General features: G+C 39.4%; 1 protein-coding gene and 1 long non-coding RNA gene across 2 annotated transcripts in view; both read right to left on the bottom strand.

Moving 5' to 3' along the window:
* The window catches only part of LOC121654244 (deleted in malignant brain tumors 1 protein-like), a 240,805-nt gene that overhangs the window by 41,444 nt on the left and 177,985 nt on the right, over positions 1–21,376 (bottom strand). The gene's annotated exons all lie outside the window — the stretch shown is intronic.
* Positions 1,887–19,682, bottom strand: LOC121655652. Its single transcript, XR_006013263.1, has 3 exons — positions 19,670–19,682; positions 19,339–19,350; positions 1,887–2,220 (listed from the first exon to the last, which is right to left on the bottom strand). It is a non-coding gene; the product is annotated as an uncharacterized LOC121655652 (long non-coding RNA).

The raw sequence follows: 21,376 nt of genomic DNA, 5'->3' as shown, positions 1-21,376 counted from the left end.
CAGACAGAAAGTGGAGTCCCTGGCTGCCATGAGGCAGAAATGGTCGCTAGCTCGGGTCAATTTTATTCTCAAATCCACCGAGTTCAGCAGCAGTCTTTCGCAAAAAAAAATATCGCCGTGAAGAGGACCAAGCAGCTGTAGTTCTCGCGAGTTTGCGGTAAAGGTCGCTCTCTGGTTTAACCCCCTGTTCGGGCCGTTATTGGGCACTATAGAGTCTACAGCTCCGGCGGTATCTTTGAGGAAAAGACCCGCTGTAAATTGACTCTTCAGCGTGTTGTCGGAGAAGTTTAGCAGAGTTTCGATCATGGCTTTGTAATGATGGGTGGCGCTGCTCTGCGAAATCAATCTATCCCCCAGAATGACGTCGCACTGGCTGAAGATGGTGTTCAGAGGATAATTAATGAGGCCCACCGTGGCGTCGTTTGCCAGGTTAGTGTGATCGGCGTTGGTGATCTTGATGCGGAGAAGCAGCAAAGTGTCGTTCAGATCCAGATATTTATCTCCATCGCCCGGAATAAAAAATTCAATCGGACCTCCGTCGGCAATAGCTGAAAGAGGCATAATTTCTGTATAAATCTTATCTTCGATAGAGAGCTGCGTCATCGGTGCGGCAAACAGGTCGAGCTCGGCGAGACTGCACTCAGCCGATTTCTGGTGTAGAAGGGCCATGGTGATGGTTGAAAAACAGGATAAAATTAAAATATTTCAGTGCTGCGGGAGGACTTCCGCCCCTTACGACCGCCTCCTCCGACTGATTTTCTCTTTGCTTGCGTCCTGCGCTTTTTAGAGCGTGCGGTGGAAACGCGCTGTAATGGAAAATTTATACATAACCCTTGTATTCTGTAGACTATACTTTGTATTATTAAAAACCTTGACTTATGATTCACTGAGGAAGGAGAACAACCTGTACCTAGAAAATATTTAGTAATAAGTTCTTCTTTCTTATCACATCACTATTAACATTCTTTAGAAACTTTGTACCAGGCTGTGCAGGGTTTGAAGACAGTGTACTGAGGATCTGCTTCAACGACCTTGAATGATATCATGCCATGCTAGTCTATATTAACCAAGCCCATGTGTATCTCTGCGGACTCGCTCAGCCAAAGCTGTTTGACTGTGTGACTCCCATTGCCTGATCAGCTCTTAATAAAAATACTTTGTTTGATTCTCACTTAGTGTGTGATCTTTGATAATAAAAATTCCACAACAATTTGGCGTTGTCGGCAGGATATCTTGAGTGACTGACCGGAGGACCAGAACCCGTGATTGCTCATCCTGGAGGATACTTCAGCCCCTGGGTCAGCCTTAACCGACAGGGGACGGCGGAGGGACTCCGTTCAGGCACCACTGATATCCAGAACGAAGTCTGCGTGTGGAGCAGCACCCAACTCACACACGGTGAGAAGTTTTCATATCGGACTCTCATTTACCACCCTTTTCTCACTATCTTATGAAAATAAGGTAGGAATCCCACTATCTTGTGAAGACAAGGTAGGTCACTATTCTACTGCGGTAGGGTAGGGTTAGTCCAGCACTGAAGTAAAAACTTCGGTGGTAATAAGAGGCGTTTTAGAAATTTTTGTGCCTGAGTGTGGGCTACTCGAAGAAGAAAAAACCAACAGGAGACGTCCTAGTTGCATAATGGGAAACACAGCTGGTAAGGAGAAGGAGGGTGAATGGGACTCCCCAATATGTAACAAAGGGGGGGGGGGAGGCCAAGCAGAATAATATTTAAGTGCATAAATATAAGTAATAAAATAAATACATAAATAAGTCAAATAGGTGCACCGTATAAAATTAAAAAAAAAAAAGAAGAAATAAATATATAATAAATAAAATAAGTGAATTACTGAAGCATAAAAGGAAAGAATAATGAAACCAAATAAGAAGATAACAAAAAAAACTCAAAGCAGAGAGTGTGTGAGTGTGTGTGTGTGTGGTTGGAGATTCTCTCACATTCCGAAGCAATAGACAGAGAGGACACGTTGCTGGTAATAATGAAGCTCTGTCTAACAGTTTAAGTAGGATATGAGAAATCTCATGAAGAAATAAAATGGGTACTTTTAACAGTAAAAACTAAATTAGAAGGAGATGCTAAATTTACGCCTGGAAAAGATCCAGATAATGTAAAATGATCTGATCAGGCTGAGGAAATGTTTTGCTCTGCTCCAGAATACTTAATACACACAAGGACACCTTCGGGTTGTAAAAGCTGGTTTTCTGTTTGGAAAGAAAAATAGAACATTTTATCCATAAGTCTATCTGAAAAACTATCGTTTTTGAGTCTCAGCTGACTTGTATTTGCATTTATAAAATATTTTTATAAGAATTTCATTCCTTTCTTATGGACACCTTCATCACAATGCTTTAATTTTATTGCATTCTTTCTACTTATTTTGTGTGTTCTTTTAAACTTGTCAAACGTGAACAATTTTTACCTTAAAGGAAATGAGATCTGTCAAATCTGAACAACACTTTGCTTGCAATGAAGAATGCTTTTCCTTATACACACACATACATGGGAGAATTTATTTTTAGCACTATCTCTGAGAGAAAACATTTGCAACTTCCCTCAGACACAAACACACACACTGTGTAGGATAAATATTAACCCTATTTTCCTTTTTCTTCTTTTCCCCCTCCCTTCATCTCTGTCGGAGACACCCTCTCCTGAAGCTCACAGGCTGCATACCTGAACCGACTCAGTTCTTCCGCCAGGATAAAAGTCAGCAGAGACCCACTGATATATATATATATATATATATATATATATATATATATATATATATATATATATATATATAAACTTTCTATCACCACCATGTCCTACGAACTGATACTGATGCCCACCCCTACCAGCTCCACCTGATGCTCTATAGGATTCAAGAAACAAAGACAGAAGATACTCCAGCATTTACCACCAGAGTTCCTCTGCTTCGAGTTTCAAAGAGACTGAAACCAAATGTTTGATGGACGTGTAAACATCTGCCTTTGGATGGTAGAACACCATCCTCCACAATGCTCCTGATCATGCGTTTATTCAGAGGACAAACCAGAACAAGAGCTCTTCGACCAGCTCCGAGGTGGCGTGGCCACTGGGCTCTCTTCTTCTCTCTTCTTTTTTTAGAAGTCCACGGTGGGAATGATGGACTCACGGACAGCGCTGCTTCATTTGGACTTCTGTGCCCTTTGTTAATTTTTTACAAAGACTTTAACCTCCCTGATTTTATTTGTTTTCCTTTTGTTATCCTTAAGCTCACATTCTTTTAATGTATTTCAATTATTGATCTTATAATTTTATTGGGTTGAAAGCATAAAATTTTTTTCCATCCCCACTTAATGTTGTTTCCCTCTGTTGTTCGCTCTCCAACAGTGTCACATATTATTTGATTTTTATATTGTTATTTATTATATATTGTTAATTTAAACAAGTTATTCAAATCAAAATAAATGTTATTTGTATAATTGTATCACCGTTGTTGTAGTATTTTTAATCTAGGCTGAATATTGCACAGTTTTATTAAGGTATTCATTAGGCTGACACCTGGTGCCAGTGTGGAAACTGTTCTGGGCCAGTACAGGGCCACCATTAGGCTGACATCCGATGCCAGTGTGGAAACTGCTCTGGGCCAGTACAGGGCCACCATTAGGCTGACATCCGATGCCAGTGTGGAAACTGTTCTGGGCCAGTACAGGGCCACCATTAGGCTGACATCCGGTGCCAGTGTGGAAACTGTTCTGGGCCAGTACAGGGCCACCATTAGGCTGACATCCGGTGCCAGTGTGGAAACTGTTCTGGGCCAGTACAGGGCCACCACTGTGTCTGCATCTGGCCTCAGGCTGGCCCATGTGTGGGCCACCTTTGGCAAACCAGATCTGGGCCAGCAAAGGGCCGTCATTCTTTGCGGTATGTGGGCCAGGTTTAAGTGTATTGTGTGGGCCAGAACCGGGCCAGACCAATTTTGCTACCTGGGGAGGGGCGAACAGAGAGGTGGGTGCTGGGGGCCCGAGGTTGGAAAACCATCCGGTTCTACTGACCAGAGAGAGAACATCCATGTGGTGAAAAAGGGTCATTGGCCATAAAATCAAAAGGCAGTTTGCCATCTGACTGATCCACGGCAGAGCTGACTCGGAGATGGAAGCAGTCATGTGACCAGTTAACACAATGATGGTGAGATTGTTCTGATTTCATACCACAAATAATTAATGATTTCATTTAAAACCCTATATTGAAGTTAAACAGATCTACATCTTTTATGGAAAGAAAGTACTAAAGAGTAAACAGAAGAAAGCTTCACTTCTAGACATTTCATACACATAAGACTAGTTCACAGCTGGAACAAGACACACATACATGTACACACACATTTACATGAACAAACACACGCACGCTCACTGCAATGAAGTACCTGCTTGCTACTGACGACATGACAACATGACATGATGAGCTACTAACCCTGTCTTGTTTTGTTTTCATGATTTAGAAAGAACAGAACATGTTTAGTGAGCTGGTGGCAACAACCTTTCCTCAGTTATCCAACACTGATCGACTCATTGTTTTTAAAAGAAAGAGAAATGAGTAAAACCAGATGAAAATAATGTTTTGTGTATTTGATCCCTTCAGACCATCCTAATTGTTACTCACTGACACATGAATTTATATTTTCTCCAGATTACCGTCTAACCGTTGACCCAGGATCAGATAAGATGGTTTCTCTCTCATTCCTACAGCTGAAGCAGTGAGAGTGAGTAAAACCTTCCTGCCAGAGGTGGAAATGCCAACATACTGATCCTTATGTACATTTCTGTAAATACCGAACGGCAGTTTCCCTGCTTGGTTCTCTGTGGTGATGCAAACTGCAAGTCCCCTGATTTCCTGAGAACTTTAAGTGTGTGCGTGATTCACACCAAAACTGTTCAGGTGTCTCTGGGTTCTAACTTTTTTCTTTTTTTTTTTTTTACAAATGGCTTAAGTTAAGGTTTTAATACTCTTGGTACTGTATCTAATTTATATTGAGCAAGAACTGAATCTGAAACAGTTTTAAATATACAAACTGAAGGCATACTAGATGTATTTTTCAGTTAAGCAAACTAAGAATCTGAAATCTGTCTGAAAACAGATGAATCAATAAATAAATTGCTTAGAGGGAACTTCCTAAGACCTAAAGAAAATGCAGCTGTATAAATGAAATTTTAATTAAATTAAAGGAGTTCCTGTTTTAACTGTCATCACACCTAACTGTGTGCAAATTACTTTCAGTAAAACAAAGAAAACCTTAAACTCTAAAACAACAAATGCTGAGGCATATAAAATTACCTTTTAGATCATTGTTAGCTCTGCATTAAAACAAGAAAATGCACTATAAAATGGCTACTGAGATACCAGAAGAAAATAAAACCTATTTCATATTGGTCTGATATCCATGGATATTTTAAACAGATTCTCTTATAAAAATAACGATAATGAAAAAAGGGATTTGTACAAGACTAAAAGAAAAAAGCGCTGCTTGAGCAAATTTGGCTGATGCTGGACACATTAAAATAAATTTAAATTGGGTTTACGTCCATACCATCTTGGAGTTGGAAGCATTAATAAACATCTCCAAAACAATTAATGTTTTCCAAACAATTTTAAAATGAACTTTAAGGATCCTCATGAATGCAGGAAAATTGACCTGCTCTGATTCGGCCTTTCTGCGCAGAACGAGTGACGTGACTTTGACAAAGTTTTCTGACTCTGACCTGAAGACAGACGACTGATGGACTGATATTAAATGAACTTTTCTTCCAGCAGGATTTTATCCAGGATTGCTTCCACAGAAGGCTGATTGCTGTGTTTTATAATGCCGCTAATTCTGCTGCCATTAACAGTTACACACATTTATTTTCATGAAAAGCAGGACTGATAATCTGTTTACAGGAAGAGAAGACGTCTACACTGAATCTCTTTTGTAAATTATGTGTATGTGCATTTTAAAATCAAACATGATATTGACCCTTATGACATTTTGGGATAAACTCTTACAGGTTGAGAAAATTATCATCATGTACACATGTACTTGTGCTGATGACGATTGCTTTCACAGGGGGATGCCAGAAACAGGCAACTTCAGGATTCAAGCATACAAGAATTTGAATGTTTTATGAATAATTTTACTCTTTCCAGGGATAATGTAAGATATTTCAATACATAGGGAAAATATGTCCTTTTGTTGATAAATTATGTATTCCATTATGCACCTGTTGATTATAGACATTAAAGTAAAGGCAACAGACAGAGGATAAGGGAGAAATGGAATTCATGATGAAGGAACAGGAGGATGACCTTGATCTGAACGCAGTGCTCTATCCTCCCCCAGCAGGTTCCCACGGCAGCCCAGGTTTACAGCCTCCTCCATCTGAACCTCCTCCTTTTCACAAAGTTAGCTGCCAATTTCATCCTATAGCACTGCTTAACTTTCTTTTTACGATGGTCACAAATGTCAGCAATATTGAGCCATGGGCCTTGTAATGTCTCAACAAGGGGGATGATGGATAAAATATCAAATAAATTCACTGCATATAGTTTCACAAATTATTCAAACAATTTTTGTGCAGCATGATACATGTAAGTAAATATGAACAAAGTGCTGTTTTACCCCAGGAAATGATGCACTTCACCTTAGGGTGACAAACCTACTTAAAAGTATAACAATGAAATGGACTCGTACAATAGACTGGACTAATATAATTAAGACCACAAAAGGAGGACAGAGAGGACAGGGTGGATGGCAAAATAGCAAGAGAAAGGCTGAAGAGGGAGAAAGGTGTTACACTTGTGGAAATTTAGGACACGGATTATGATATTGTCATGGTTCAGAGCAAACATGACTACAGGAACTGATGAAGGACTGAGGAAAGTAGAAGATTTTAAACTTAGAAGAGATCCTTTTTACAGCAAATAAGGACCCACAAATAACATTGTTGGTTTATCTTTGTTCACTATGCTAATGGAGACCTGCAAAAGGAGAAACTAACACAGTCACTCCAAATAACTGACCCCTTCAGAAGCTCTCACAGGTACACTGTGGTTATGGAAGGCCTGCCATGCCCAGCATCGGGTCCTTCCGTTCCCTGGTTCCTGGGGACTGGGTCCTGGTCAGAGAGACGAGGAGGAAGCACATGCGGTCTAAAAGGTGGTTGGGTCCCTTCCAGGTCCTGTTGGTCACTCACACAGCCGTGAAGGTTGCTGAAAGGTCCATGTGGATCCACGCATCCCACCGTAGAAGGTTCCAATACACCAACCCCAGCTCCACCAGCTGACCAGATAAATGCAGAATAATCCCTGAGGTCAGCCCCGTGTGAGGTAGTCTACCCTCCACGTGGCAACATGAAGCGCACCATCCTTCTCATCACACCCAGCTCCGTCCCAACCCGCCAGACGACTGCAGGGGACAGAAGCACCCTCCTTAAGGAGGCACCGCCCAGACGACCACACCCTGATCATCATGACCACACTGATAATCTTTGGTGGCAGGTTGCAAACATGTCAGCTCATAAATTGACAAATGACAGCTGCTATGTTTATGGACTGGTGCCACATGCCACCCCTTATTAGACAGTTTTCATTAATAGAAAGTTCAATTTCTATTTTCATCATTATGTTCCAGCGGATACTTCTCCATATGATGACGCTGGTGATTTGGAGTTCTTTGAGTAAATTTTCTCTTTATGTGTGATTAATATGTTTCATTTTAATCAAAGGTGTGGAGTGTAATGGAAAATTTATACATAACCCTTGTATTCTGTAGACTATACTTTGTATTATTAAAAACCTTGACTTATGATTCACTGAGGAAGGAGAACAACCTGCACCCAGAAAATATTTAGTAATAAGCTCTTCTTTCTTATCACATCACTGTTAACATTCTTTAGAAACTTTGTACCAGGCTGTGCAGGGTTTGAAGACAGTGTACTGAGGATCTGCTTCAACGACCTTGAATGATATCATGCCATGCGAGTCTATATTAACCAAGCCCATGTGTATCTCTGCGGACTCGCTCAGCCAAAGCTGTTTGACTGTGTGACTCCCATTGCCTGATCAGCTCTTAATAAAAATACTTTGTTTGATTCTCACTTTGTGTGTGATCTTTGATAATAAAAATTCCACAACAGCGCTCCCCCGGCGGTCGCCTCTTTGGTCTGTGGGACAAGACCATGATGCCCCCGGACCCCTCCTGATCCCTGGGGTCCATCATCTTCCCCACGGTCCGGCTAACAACGTCCGTGGCTATATTCTTTGCAGCTGATTTAAGATGAGGTTTAGCGATGGCGAAACCTTTCTTCAACAGCGAGCTGACAAAACGAAACAGTTTTGAAAATATAGAACCGATTCCTCTCCCATACGTTACAGGTGCGCCCAAAAAAGAAGGACGAGCACCCCCTACTTGGCTATCATAATAACTGATAAAGCGGCGCGGGTCCTGTCTCAGACCTATGAGAGACATGTCTAAAGTAACAGAGTTTATACAGAGCGCTGAGGCGCGACCGGTTTGAAATGTAATTTGATGATCGTCTTCCCGTACATAAAATCTACAGGTCTGTCACGATCCGTTTTAATCTCGATGTGTATACTCTTGATGTAACTCTTTGACAGGGGAACGTAATGCACCTTGTTGTATCTGATGTTTACCACGTCTCCGTAATCTCCTTCAACCGTCACCACGTCAAGGAGTGGAGCGTAAGTGTCCCCGATATTTTGGAACTGAGTAAGATCCGTGTAGACAAAGAGGTTATATATCCCCGTTCTGAGGTCGCTGGGGTAAGGGGCCGCCCGATTAAAGCCGGAAGAGGCGGGGATCCAGGCACTGACACGGCTTCCGGATTGATGACATTTCTGGCTGATGACGACGTTTCCGGCTGATGACGACATTTCCAGTCTCTAGCTGGGAGGAGGGACTTCCGGTTAAGGAGGGACTTCCGGTGATGACGTGGCAGCTTCTGATTGGACGACACTACCTGTCAAATCACTTTGATGAATGACCGTCACACCCACCTGTCATAAATCATGTCAGAACTAGGGTCATAAATCACTTTTGACATAAGGTGGTGCATATCACTCTCTAGGGGATATAAAAAAGGTGGAGGAACAACTTCGATTGCTCAACAGTCATTATCAGCACTAATAATGTCATTGAAAAACTATTCTTAATTTGAGCATAACTCGATTGTTTTTAACAACCCACCTGTTTTATCCAGTACAATTTGTAGACCATCAAACCCTCCTTCCTGTTTTATTAAGTTTTCAGAGGTTTTATCAACCATACACATTAAATACAACAAAATTTTAATAACTGGTGATTTTAACTCTATGGCATGAATTTTTATTTTATGAGGAAAAAAATATTCCACCCTAGTTTTGGGAGCTTGGGGGGGTCCTTATGATATATCAATCAGAAAATCTGCCCCCCCCCAACCCCCCCACAAGATTTTGGTTTGTTGCCTCAGGGCAACAACATGCTATGAGGGTAGTAAAACGCCAAGGTTTTCTATATTATTTAATAAGTGGAATAAAGAAATAACAAGTAATAAATCCTTTAGAAGAAGTTTTATTTTTCAACAACAACAGTTTCAACAAGTTTTATTTCAACAAACAGCCACAAATGATTTATCAATTAGTGCATCAGAGATTAGCTGCAGTGTGTGTTTATGTTTCCGAATGTGTGTTCCTGTGGGGTACTGAATGACTCTGCGGCTCTCTTTTTTACAAAGCACAGTCTGTATTATTCTGTATGGAATCTCATGAGGCAGTTGCTGGTGGATGTGAAACAGAGGTGGGCGTCACATTTTTGGCACTTGGCTTTAGGTATACCTTTGCATCCTGGTACCTTGCATCTCCCTTTCTTTTCATCCATGACCATCCAGTGGGCTGTGGCATCCAGACGCACATCAGGGTCCGGAATAGGTGTAGTGGGTCTTGTTCTCCTCTTTTCTTTGTTTGTATTGCGCAGCAATTGTGGAACTGGGACGACCGCGCAGGGGGGGGGGGGAGAATGACAGGTTGGCCTGTCATTCTGGGTAATCAGTGATGTTGGCATTGTGGGGTGTTCTCCAACTGGGTGAGCGTGGAACATCTTCCTGTGAAACTTCATCTTCATTTTCCTCTTCATCCACAAGCCATCTGTTTTCAAAATAAACAAGTAAGCATAAAATTAGAATAGGTCATATAAACCTCTCTTTACTGATGTGCACACACAGACACACACACACACACACACATACACACACACACACACAGGCACACACATGTTCATTCCATACAGTATGTTACTCTACTGACTGAATCCTGATTTCCTAACTCTCCCTCAAACCTGATTCTGGAGTCCACTCTTCCTCACTGTGACGCTCCTCAAGCTCACTGTCCTCACTGTCTGAAGGAATGAGCCTGACCGCTTGATCATGTTCCTTATATGGATAAAATGTTTATGCTTCCATTTCCTGTGAGTAACAGTAGATAGTACAGCAAAAAACTTGATTATGTGGATAGCTATGCATCCCTACACACCTTCATCCATGAGCATGTTATAGTTAACACAAAAGTGGTCTAACTGCACAATGTTGCCCTGAGGCAACGAATGAAAAACTGCCATTTCAGTAAATAAATGAAGACAAAAAGTGTCTTTACTCAATCAAATATGCTTCTTCACTTATTCATGCACATCACAGATATTTTTTATACAAAGTTGTTTAAATTTAAACATGTTAAAAAGTTAAATTTATCTTACCTTCTGCAGGCAGTGTGTCCAGGTTGGCTGTGGCTCCAAAAGGACTGTTTCACCCCAAGACGAAGGGTCAAAGCCACGCCCAGCTCAAATTTCATTGGTCTAAAACTTATCATCAGACTTTTTATGTGATGTTTTACTTAAAAAAATTTAAGGGGCTGGTGTGTGGGCCAAAATAATGGTTTGTTGCCTGAGGGCAACACCATACCATAGAGGGTTAACCTTCACATTGACAACAGTGGTGATTCCTATGCCAGCAACTTTTTAAACATTTTAAATAGTATGGGTTTTAAATAGCGTGTAACACAGCCTACTCACAGCAGAGGACACACCCTGGACCTGGTCATTGCCTATGGTGTGTTCGCTTGGCGTATCCTCTGTTGTTGAACTGGCTGTGTCAGACCACTACTGTGTGTTTTTTAACATCACTAGTTTTAGCCAAAGGGAGACCTTGGTGAGAACTGTGAGGAAACAATATATTACTTCTGAAGTGGCTGCAAATTTTATTGACATTTTAAACTAAACTCCTGCTCAGATCTTACCTGCATCATGTGATTTTATTGTTGACCATTTTAACAACAAAGTAAAATCAGCCATTGACTCACCAGCTCCACTTAAAAACATTAGGAGTTAATTAAAAACACCACGATGATGCCAGGAAATAAATCAGTTAAAAAGAAGCTGCAGGAGAGCAGAGAAAAACTAAATTAACAGTCCATTATGGAATTTTAAAGGAACAACTCAATTCTACAATATTTCAGTAAAACAGGCAAGAAAACTCTACTAATCCAATCGCATTACAAATAATAAAAACAACCCAAAATTCATTTTTAAAATCATTGATCTTTTTACAAACACAGATTTTAACAAGGCCTCCATGCTTTGCAGACCACTTCAGAAGTAAGATCAATGTTATAAGAGCCAGTCTTTTATCTCAACGACATGTTGATTTTAACAGATCTGAACCTCTGCTTTTACCTCAGGAAACACTGGAGAGTTTTGTCCTGGTTGATGCAAAGATGCTCGGTTGAGTTTTCTCCCAACTGAACCCAACAACCTGGCTTTTAGACCCCATTCTGACATTACTTTTAAAAATATTTTATGGTTTCTTTCAGCTTGAGCTTTTAAAGATGGTAAATTACTCTCTTCGGATGGGCGTCTTCCCTGCTGCCTTTAAAACAGCGGTGGTGAGGCCTCTTCTGAAGAAGAGTAATTTAGATCCAAACTACCAACCTGTATCCAACTTACTTTTTTTAAGTAAAATGACAGAAAAAGCTGTTTTTCTTCAATTGCATGAGTTTTTGAATAAACACAAGATTTTAGAAAAATATCAATCTGGTTTTAGGACAAACCACAGTACCGAGACGGCCCTTTTAAAGATTATTAATGACCTTAGACTTAATTTAGACTCACAGAAACTTTCTTTCCTGATTTTACTGGATCTTAGTGCCGCCTTCGATACAGCTTATCACCAGATTTTATTAGACAGACTCAGAATTCTGGTGGGCCTCTCAGGTACTGTTCTTAAATGGTTTTACTCCTATCTCACAGATCGACAATTTTATGTAAGTATGGATACCTGCTCCTCAGGAATCCATAAAGTGAAGTGTGGGGTTTCCCAAGGATCAGTTTTGGGCCAAATAATTTTTAATTTCTATATGTTTCCTCTTTGGGATGTCATCAGTAGACATGGCATTGATTTTCACAGCTGTCTCCTGATGACCTGGAGCCAATTAATGTCCTTTTATAACGTATTTTAGATATTAAGTCATGGATGGCAGAGAACTTCTTACTGCTTAAACTCCATAACAGTCCATAACACAGCATGTGAGAATGGCAAAGACGGAAAATCTAACACTTTTTGATACATCAGTCAGGGAACTGACAGAGATCTTGCTGACCAGTCTGTCTTCACATCCAGATGGTATGAAGATTATTGTCCACACAGCTCAACTCAACTCAACTTTATTTATATAGCCCTTTAAAACAACCACAGCTGAAACAAAGTGCTGTACATAAATGGACAGGGTATTTAGATATTCTGAGGAGGAAAATTGGCTCCGAGATCCTGAAGAAAGACTTTTCTCTGCTGTTGGAGAGACTGTGTCAGTTTGGAGCACACCATGTTTCCATTTCAGGACCCATTCCTACAGCGGGTAAAGGAATTGAACTTTTCAGTAGACTTCTTGGCCTGAACACATGGTTATCAAACACATGTATCACCCATGAGATAAAGTTCATTGATAACTTCAATATATTTTGGAACTGTAAGGAGCGATTCAGACCTGATGGTGTGCATCCAAATCTAACTGGATGCAGATTACTTGGTGCACATTTGCGTCATGCTGTTGGGACGGCAAACCCAAACATGAGTGTACAGATAAGAGCGAAGGACACAGCAGAGAGGCGATCAACTCCCAGCTCTCCCCCCTCACCAGACCCTCTTCTCCTCATCACCCGAGGTCTTCAAAGGATGTCTCTATCCCGGTCTGAAGCGACCACCATCTACCAAGAAATACAGGGCTCCCCCTCCTCATCCTCCTCTAAGATCATCTGTCCTGGCAGAACAGGGCACGGGAGGAGGTGCAGGAGGTTCACAGAGCAGCAGCAGAATTCACAACAAAGATAACATGCCATGATGCGTTCAGGGTCCTTGCTGTAGTTTTGCTACTACTGACAGCTGTTCTGAGATCAAGCCTGGACCCAGTAGGATTCCTGTGTTAGTTAGTAAAATACGGAATCAAACAAGGTCAGTTTGTGGGGTGAATCGACCTAATCTGTTAACTGTATCTTGTATAACTCAGAATACAACAGAGACCAGTGTAAACTTCATAAAGCTGCTGTACTTAATGTTAGATCTCTGTCCAACAAGTCACTGTTAGTTAATGACTTCATCATTTCTCACAGTTTAGATTTTCTTTTTCTGACAGAAACAACAGAAGACCCAAGTGCTACAGTTCTTAATGAAACAGCACCCCCTCATTTTAGTTTATTAATAAATGTGGAAACGGGAGGAAAGGGAGAGGAGAAGCTGCCTTATTTAAAGATTCATTCCAGTGTAAAGAGATTTCATTTGCTGATTTTACTTCTTTTGAATATCTTAGTTTTATTTTAAGGGGCATCCCTAAAATCCTATTTCTAAACATCTACAGACGTCCAGGACACTGTGTAAATTTTATTAACGAATTTTCTGAATTACTGTCGGTTAGCTCTACTGATTTTAACCATTTCATCTTAACTGGGGATTTTAACATTCACATAGATAACATGACGGATGGTAATGTCAAGGAATTTTGTTCCATATTGGACATGTTTGGTTTGTGGCAACATGTTAAACAACCGACCCACGTTCGAGGTCACATTCTGGACCTGGTTATTTCAAAGGGTGTTGATATTTCTTCTGTTGCGGTCACTGACTTGGCCTTGTCTGACCGTTTTTGTATTTTGTTTGATTTACTGATCACTCAGAATGTCCAACCAACCTGTTTCTCCGTTAGGAAGAGGTACATTAATGAAAGAACAAGTGCTAAGTTTGTGGAGGCCATAGCTATGTTACCAACAACCAGTGCAGAGTCAGTTGATGGACTCCTGGATCATTTCAATTTGAAAGTCTTGAATGTAATGGATGCTGTTGCACCGATAAGAATCAAGAGCACCTTGATCTAACAGAAAACACCATGGAGAAACACCACTGTGGTCACCAGCCTAAAAAGAGAATGCAGAAAAACTGAGCGGAAATGGCAGAAAAATAAACTTCAAATTCATTATGAGCTGTACAAACAAAGCCTGCAAAACTATAACAATGAGCTGTGCAAGGCCAGAGAGCTGCATTTATCTGAAATGATTAACAGGAATGTCAACAATTCTCACACTCTGTTTGCTATGATTGAAAATCTTACAAATCCTCCTATACAGATAAGCCCAAAGCTCCTTTCCACTGAGAAATGCAACCAATTTGCCAACGTTTTTAGCCAAAAAATTAAAACAATTAATCAAAATATTAACTCCACACAGTCACACAAGAAAAGTAGTCTGTGTCTAAAACCCGGAAATAATTCTGATGTTATTTCGCAATTTAAAATGGTTGAATTAAAAATTCTACAAGAAACAGTTTGGCATTTGAAATCAACAACATGCACTCTGGACATGATACCATCCGACTTTTTAAAAACAGTTTTTACCTCAGTAGAAAGTGAATTCCTACTGATAGTTAACAGCTCACTGGCATCAGGCATTTTTCCCAAGTCACTAAAGATAGCTGCTATTTAGCCACTCCTAAAGAAAAGGACTCTAGATGCCTCTATAATGGACAATGATAGACCTGTCTCTAACCTCTCTTTTATTTCCAAGATTATTGAAAAAGTTGTATTTCACCAGCTTAATGACTTTTTTAATGAAAGTGTAAATCTTGATAAGTTTCAGTCTGGCTTCCGACCTAATCACAGCCCTGAAACAGCTCTGGTCAAAGTGTTAAATGACATTAGGTTGAATACTGATTCTGGTAAAGTATCAGTCCTGGTTCTGTTGGATCTCAGTGCTGCGTTTGATACTGTAGATCACAGAATCCTGTTGCACAGGCTGGAAAACTGGGTTGGACTTTCTGGAGCGGTCCTTAACTGGTTCAGGTCCTTTTTAGAAGGTCGGAGTTATTTTGTTACGATCAGCAGCTATGAATCTGGGCGAGTGGCCATGACTTGTGGAGTCCTCCAGGGGTCAGTCCTTGGACCTCTTCTGTTCAACTTGTATATGCTCCCTTTGGGTCAAATATTACAGAACTTTAGCATTAATTATCAAAGTTATGCTGATGATACACAACTTTATGTGTCTCTGTCACCAGACGACTGCAGTCCAATAGACTTAATGTGTCAGTGTCTGGAGCAAATAAACACCTGGATGAAGGAGAATTTTCTACAATTATATGAAGACAAAACTGAGATTATTCTGTTTGGTAGCAAAGAGAAGGGGGTTAGCATTGGTAAACATCTGGAAACTCGGGCTCTTAAAATCACCAACCAATCACCACCAAAGCTCGTAACCTTGTTGATAGACTCAGACCTGACTTTCAGCAGCCACATCAAAGCTGTCACTAAGAAGCTTTTTACCAGCTCAGAAACATTAACAGAATTAAAAGTTTAGTCCCCCAGAAAGACCAAGAGAAACTCATCCATGCATTCATTTCTAGTAGGCTGGATTACTGTAATGGTCTTTTAACAGGACTTTCTAAGAAGAGCATTAAACATCTGCAGCTCATCCAGAACGCTGCTGCTAGAGTTTTAACCAGGACTAAGAGATCTGAACACATCACACCAGTTTTGAAATCTTTACACTGGTTTCCAGTCAGTCACAGAATAGATTTCAAAACCCTTCTGATTGTTTACAAATCCCAGAATGGTTTAGGCCCAGAATACATCTGTGATATGTTCAGAGAATATAAACCTAGCAGAGCTCTTAGATCCAAAGACTCTGGTCAACTAGTCCAGACCAGAGTCCAGACTAAACATGGAGAAGCAGCATTTAGCTGTTATGCTGCAAACAAATGGAACAAACTGCCAGTGGAGATTAAACTTTCACCAAATGTAGACATTTTTAAATCCAGGTTAAAAACATTTCTTTTCTCATGCGCCTATGCATGAAATCTGAACGAAAACCTTTGAACTCATCTTGCTTTTCATCATTTTAATGTAATTTATTATTTTATTGTGATTATGTGTTGATGACTTTTACTATTTCTAAATATCTGTAATGCCTTTGTTTTTATGTAAAGCACTTTGAATTGTCTTGTACATGAAATGTGCTATACAAATAAAATGCCTTGTCTTGCCTTTAGTCCTTTCATTCCAGCTGGAGCCTCACACTGTGTCATTGTGTCTCCTGCATCACTTATATCAGTTTTTTTTTTCACCCTCACAGGGGAAGATTCAAATATCCAGCAGCTCAAATAAAAACAGTCCCATGCCTAGAAACAGACTAAATACACATGTAGAGAAACATACAGAAACGAGATAAATGACAATGAGGACCAACTGCTCCTGCATCTTCCATCTCTCCATGTTGGTGGGGGCTGCTGGGAAAATAATTACAGGAAAAACAACAGAAAGCGCTCTCTGGAGAGAATGACTGCACATGTCAGCGATGCTATTTAAGAACTCTTGAGCAAAAAACTTTTATACTGATTGAATGATTGAGTTTTGTCTAATAAACTGGATGAAATCCATGTTTCGTTCTAGGAGTGTTGATGGTGATGGAATGAGAGAACGGCACATGCATGTTGGAGGCTGTTACATGTTTTAGGTAGGGAACTGTTTTATTTCTGTTTTTAATACTTTTTGTAATTTTGTTTGTGTAATATATTGTATGTTTTGATATAAAAAACAAGCTGTCCATTTAGGTGCCATGTTATACAACCACATTTCTACCTATTTTCTGTACCGGTTCTTTTTCTTTGTGCCATATTTTCACTATTTGACTAAGAAGTGTAAGTGAATGAAGTGTGTAAGTGTAAGTGTAAATATATCTCAAGCCCACTTTTGATTTATTCTTTCTCTAGCCACAATTAAACATTACTGATAATAAACAAAAGAAATTAAACCAAGGCTCCACAAAGACAAAGAAAACTGCATTTGGACTTCTGTGTGTCTTTTATCCTGGCTTCATATTTTCATGGGAATTTTCTTAAAATGTCCTCATAAAATGTCCTATAGCATTTGGGTCAAAGGTCCTCTGAACCTGGACCTTGTCTCCACCAGGAAGTTATAAAGTGTGTGTCTGTAAAGTTTACAGTATTAGGAATATTCCCTAATAAATTCAGATCAAACTGTAATGTCTTTTTATTAAAAATATTACTCCTAATTGCTAAGAAAATTATTACCATCTCCTGGTTTAAGCTTCAGCCCCCCCACCATTACTCAGTGATAGAACAAATTACAAGAAGTATTCCATATGGAACAAATAACAGCGGGATTACAGATGAAAACAAAATCCTTTATGGACGAATGGTCCACACTTAAAAGGTACCTTTCAACTTTAACTGCTATACTCACCTGCACTTAGGATAGACATATCTTTCCATTATAATGCTGACTGTAATTATGTATATATATATATATGTATGTATGTGTGTGTCTATATATATATATATCTACTATTTATCTATATCTATCTATCTATCTATCTATATATATATATATATATATATATAAATAAGCCACTCAGAATGAGGCAGAGGAAGGTTACAGTCAGAGCCCCCATGGCCATGGAGCATGAGGCCCAGGGTACCAGGGACAGCAACCCACATCGTAGTTCTTAAAATAGTCCATCTTCAAGCCAAGCATCCAGCTGACTGATGATGATCCAACTATTCCAATACCAAATTATTCAACTTATTCAAAGGGTTCCAGATAGCATGCAGCTTTTTATGTCTTTTAAAACATTAAAAATATTAAACTTTTTCTAGAAATATGTTATATTGAATTCAATTAACTTAATGCTTGCATTTAATCAACTTCAAATCTACCTACTTCCGCAAAACATCATGAAGAGACATCATTCAAGTCATTTGGTTACTGAACTAATGTTCAGGTCTTTATTATGTTCATTGGATTTGGAAACAGGTAAAATGTTTAAGAACCAGGGATATGCACGACTAGTCGACTAATCGATTAGTCGAAGCAATGCACAAAGTCAACAGCTTTTTTTAAAAGTTGACTTTTTGTTTGGGGGAGTTATGTGTCATTGTGCAGAGACATGGTGGTGTTTACTGCGCTGTGTTACAAGAATCGCGTGGCCCCTTTAAAGGTGAATTTATACTTGCAAGGCGTCTGCATCTGCATCACCACCATATCACCACCATAGGCGCCATGTAGGTCTGCAGAGGCTCGACGCGCAGGTCTTCCAGACCTGATGTTCACCCCTGCTACGCAGATGGTTACGCGGATGTACTCCCTTGTGATTGGTCAGTTTAGGATCACGTGTTGCCGGATATCTGGAAATTCTCACTGAATTTGTGTGGTAACCACCGTTTTTAAAAACAACAACCAGTGGATCAAGTTGATGAGAGGCTGATTGAATTATTTCTTCATTTTCTTCCACAATCCCGACCTCAGTGTGGAAGCAGAAAGTTTAGTAGCTGTTTCTGTTTTCTGTTTTTACCGAAAGTGGAGGAAACAGACCAGATCAGAAATGTTGCATCAGGTGCAAAAAGACCAGATGGAAGTACAGGCGAAATAGCTGGTTTTGCTGTTGCTAAAAACTCCTGTGGGTGCGGTGTTTAGCTCATGTAGCATAGCAGGCGCTAGCCTATAAAAAGCAGCCAACCCAGGTTGGATCCTGATGTCTTCCTGACCCACTTTCTTATCTACCTGCTGGACAATAAAGCCAACACAAGATTAAAAACATAATAATGTCAAAAATTATAAAACAACAAAAAACATGTGCTTATGGAACACACACAATATACAAATAACATCTCATACTCATTTTTTACAAGTTCCATTTGTAGATAAAGTATTTTTTAATCTCATTATTGATGATGTCATGGTGACATCACGACCAATCGACTAAACATTTTTGAAAGGTCGACTTCAAAAATCATCTAAAATGCTCATCCCCATTAAGAACCAATTCTCTTTTCAGACATGACCTGGCTATTATCTCCTATGTAATGCAAAAATTACAACAGGTCAACATGTTCACTCTTTACAGCCTATTTAATGTTTTGACACTTTTGCAGAATAATTTGGAGCACTGGGTCTTAAGTGATTATATGTAGTTTTGTTATAGAAGCTAATATCACTTTTGACAATTAAAAGATTATATCCACTGTCATTCTTATGGATTATTTAAATAAACAAAAACAACTTATGCAGAACAATTCAGAACACAGTGTAGTTTTGCCTCAACAGTCATTATACAGTTTTTAGTCTTTTACCTCCATTCCTTTAAAATCTATAAGTTTTTATACATATAATCAGATGTTCAGGACAACATGTTCTTGAATGCAGTTTTGAATGTTGTGTTGTGAAACATAAGAATTTAAAAGCCTCCATCACCAAGTGAAAAATAAAACAGAATTTGATAAACAAATAAGTGATACCTCTCACCCACCTGGTTTCACTCGCTGTTTGTGTTTCTGCATGAGGCAAATCGCAAATTTTCTACAGGAAAAACACATGCTGTAAATAACCCATTATTAATATTACACATTTAAAGTATTGTCAATTAATCTATCAGTGGGTTTGGATTAGATTAAATCTATGATTCATTAATTAATTAGAATTAGGGCTGTCAAATGATTGAAATTTTAAATCAGATTAATCACAGCTTTCAAACTGATCACAAATTTCAAATCATTTCCAAATGATTAATGACCAAAATTTGTGAGTTTGTATTTGCCTGAAATCTGCCCATTTTACCGTATTGTATCAACAGAACTAGCCAAAGCTACAAATAGTTACTCTTAACTGACCTTCTTTTGGGTAAACGTCAGGTGTCCAATGGTCAGTAAATGCAGCATATAATGTGTTGTTCTAAATTATCTCTACCGTGTTCTAGATCAAAATGCAGAATTCATACATCATCTCACCTACCGTCTCTATGGTGATAATTTCTGTCCTAAAACCAGCAGATGTGATGACTGAAGATAAACAGTATTGATGAAGAAACTGATAAAACTGATTATCTGGATAAAAACAGCTTTTTCCTTTTATCATTGAAGTGTGAGTGTTGGATACATTGAAGTGTGTAACAGTGATAAAAGTCCTACAGCAGCATCACCCAAAGTAAACACCTGCTGATAAAACACGTCATTGACTGCTTGTTTTTTTTTTTTTTTTTTTTTTTTTCATTTACACTTTTTTCCTGGTCAGTGCCCCCCTCAGAACTTTTCTAGACCCGCCCCTGCATAGCTAAAATATAAATCCTTTCTACAGCTACATCCATTCATCAGCTACTGTGTTAGAGAAGGTCCTGCCAAAAACAATACTTTGTGGTAATTTTGTGATGGTGTGAACCATGAACTGCTAATTTGCTCCTTCTCTGCTGAACTATTAACAAACGCAACAAGAGAAAAGCCGATCAGCGGATCACTGACAGCCATTGCTCCCCAGAGACGACCAGAGATCCTCTAGAGCAGACATGTTGGTGCAAAACGCAGCTGGATTGTCGCTAGTTAAAAAAAAAAAAGGGAAAAGTGCGGATGTGGAACCCTCTCGCCAGGAAAAGAGTGTGTGCATGCGTTAAAAATTTTAACACAATTAATTACTTAAATTAATTAACGCTGCTATTTTTGACAGCCCTAATTAGAATGTTTATTTTACAGGCAAAAATAAAATGATTTTCATTGCCTTCACACATGGAATCAATGGTAACTTTCCACACAGACTATGAAGATATCAATGCGATTAATACTGATGCACCCCCTCAAACCATCACAGAGTCAGAGAACAGTCTGGATGGTCTTTCTCATCTTTGGCCCATGTAACTAGAAGTCAGTTGTTTTTCCTTCTAAAAGCAGCTGTAACTCGGCCTTACAGACCACAGAACTAAATTAAAGGTCCCATATTATACACTTTATTCCCAATCTGAGACCATTCATTAATATCTAAATGAAATATTTCCGC

Source organism: Melanotaenia boesemani, chromosome 2, assembly GCF_017639745.1.
Source record: "Melanotaenia boesemani isolate fMelBoe1 chromosome 2, fMelBoe1.pri, whole genome shotgun sequence".
In the NCBI taxonomy this organism is placed as follows: Eukaryota; Metazoa; Chordata; class Actinopteri; order Atheriniformes; family Melanotaeniidae; genus Melanotaenia; species Melanotaenia boesemani.
The sequence above is the reverse complement of the archived record's forward strand: the minus strand, read 5'-3'. Positions and strand labels throughout refer to the sequence as shown.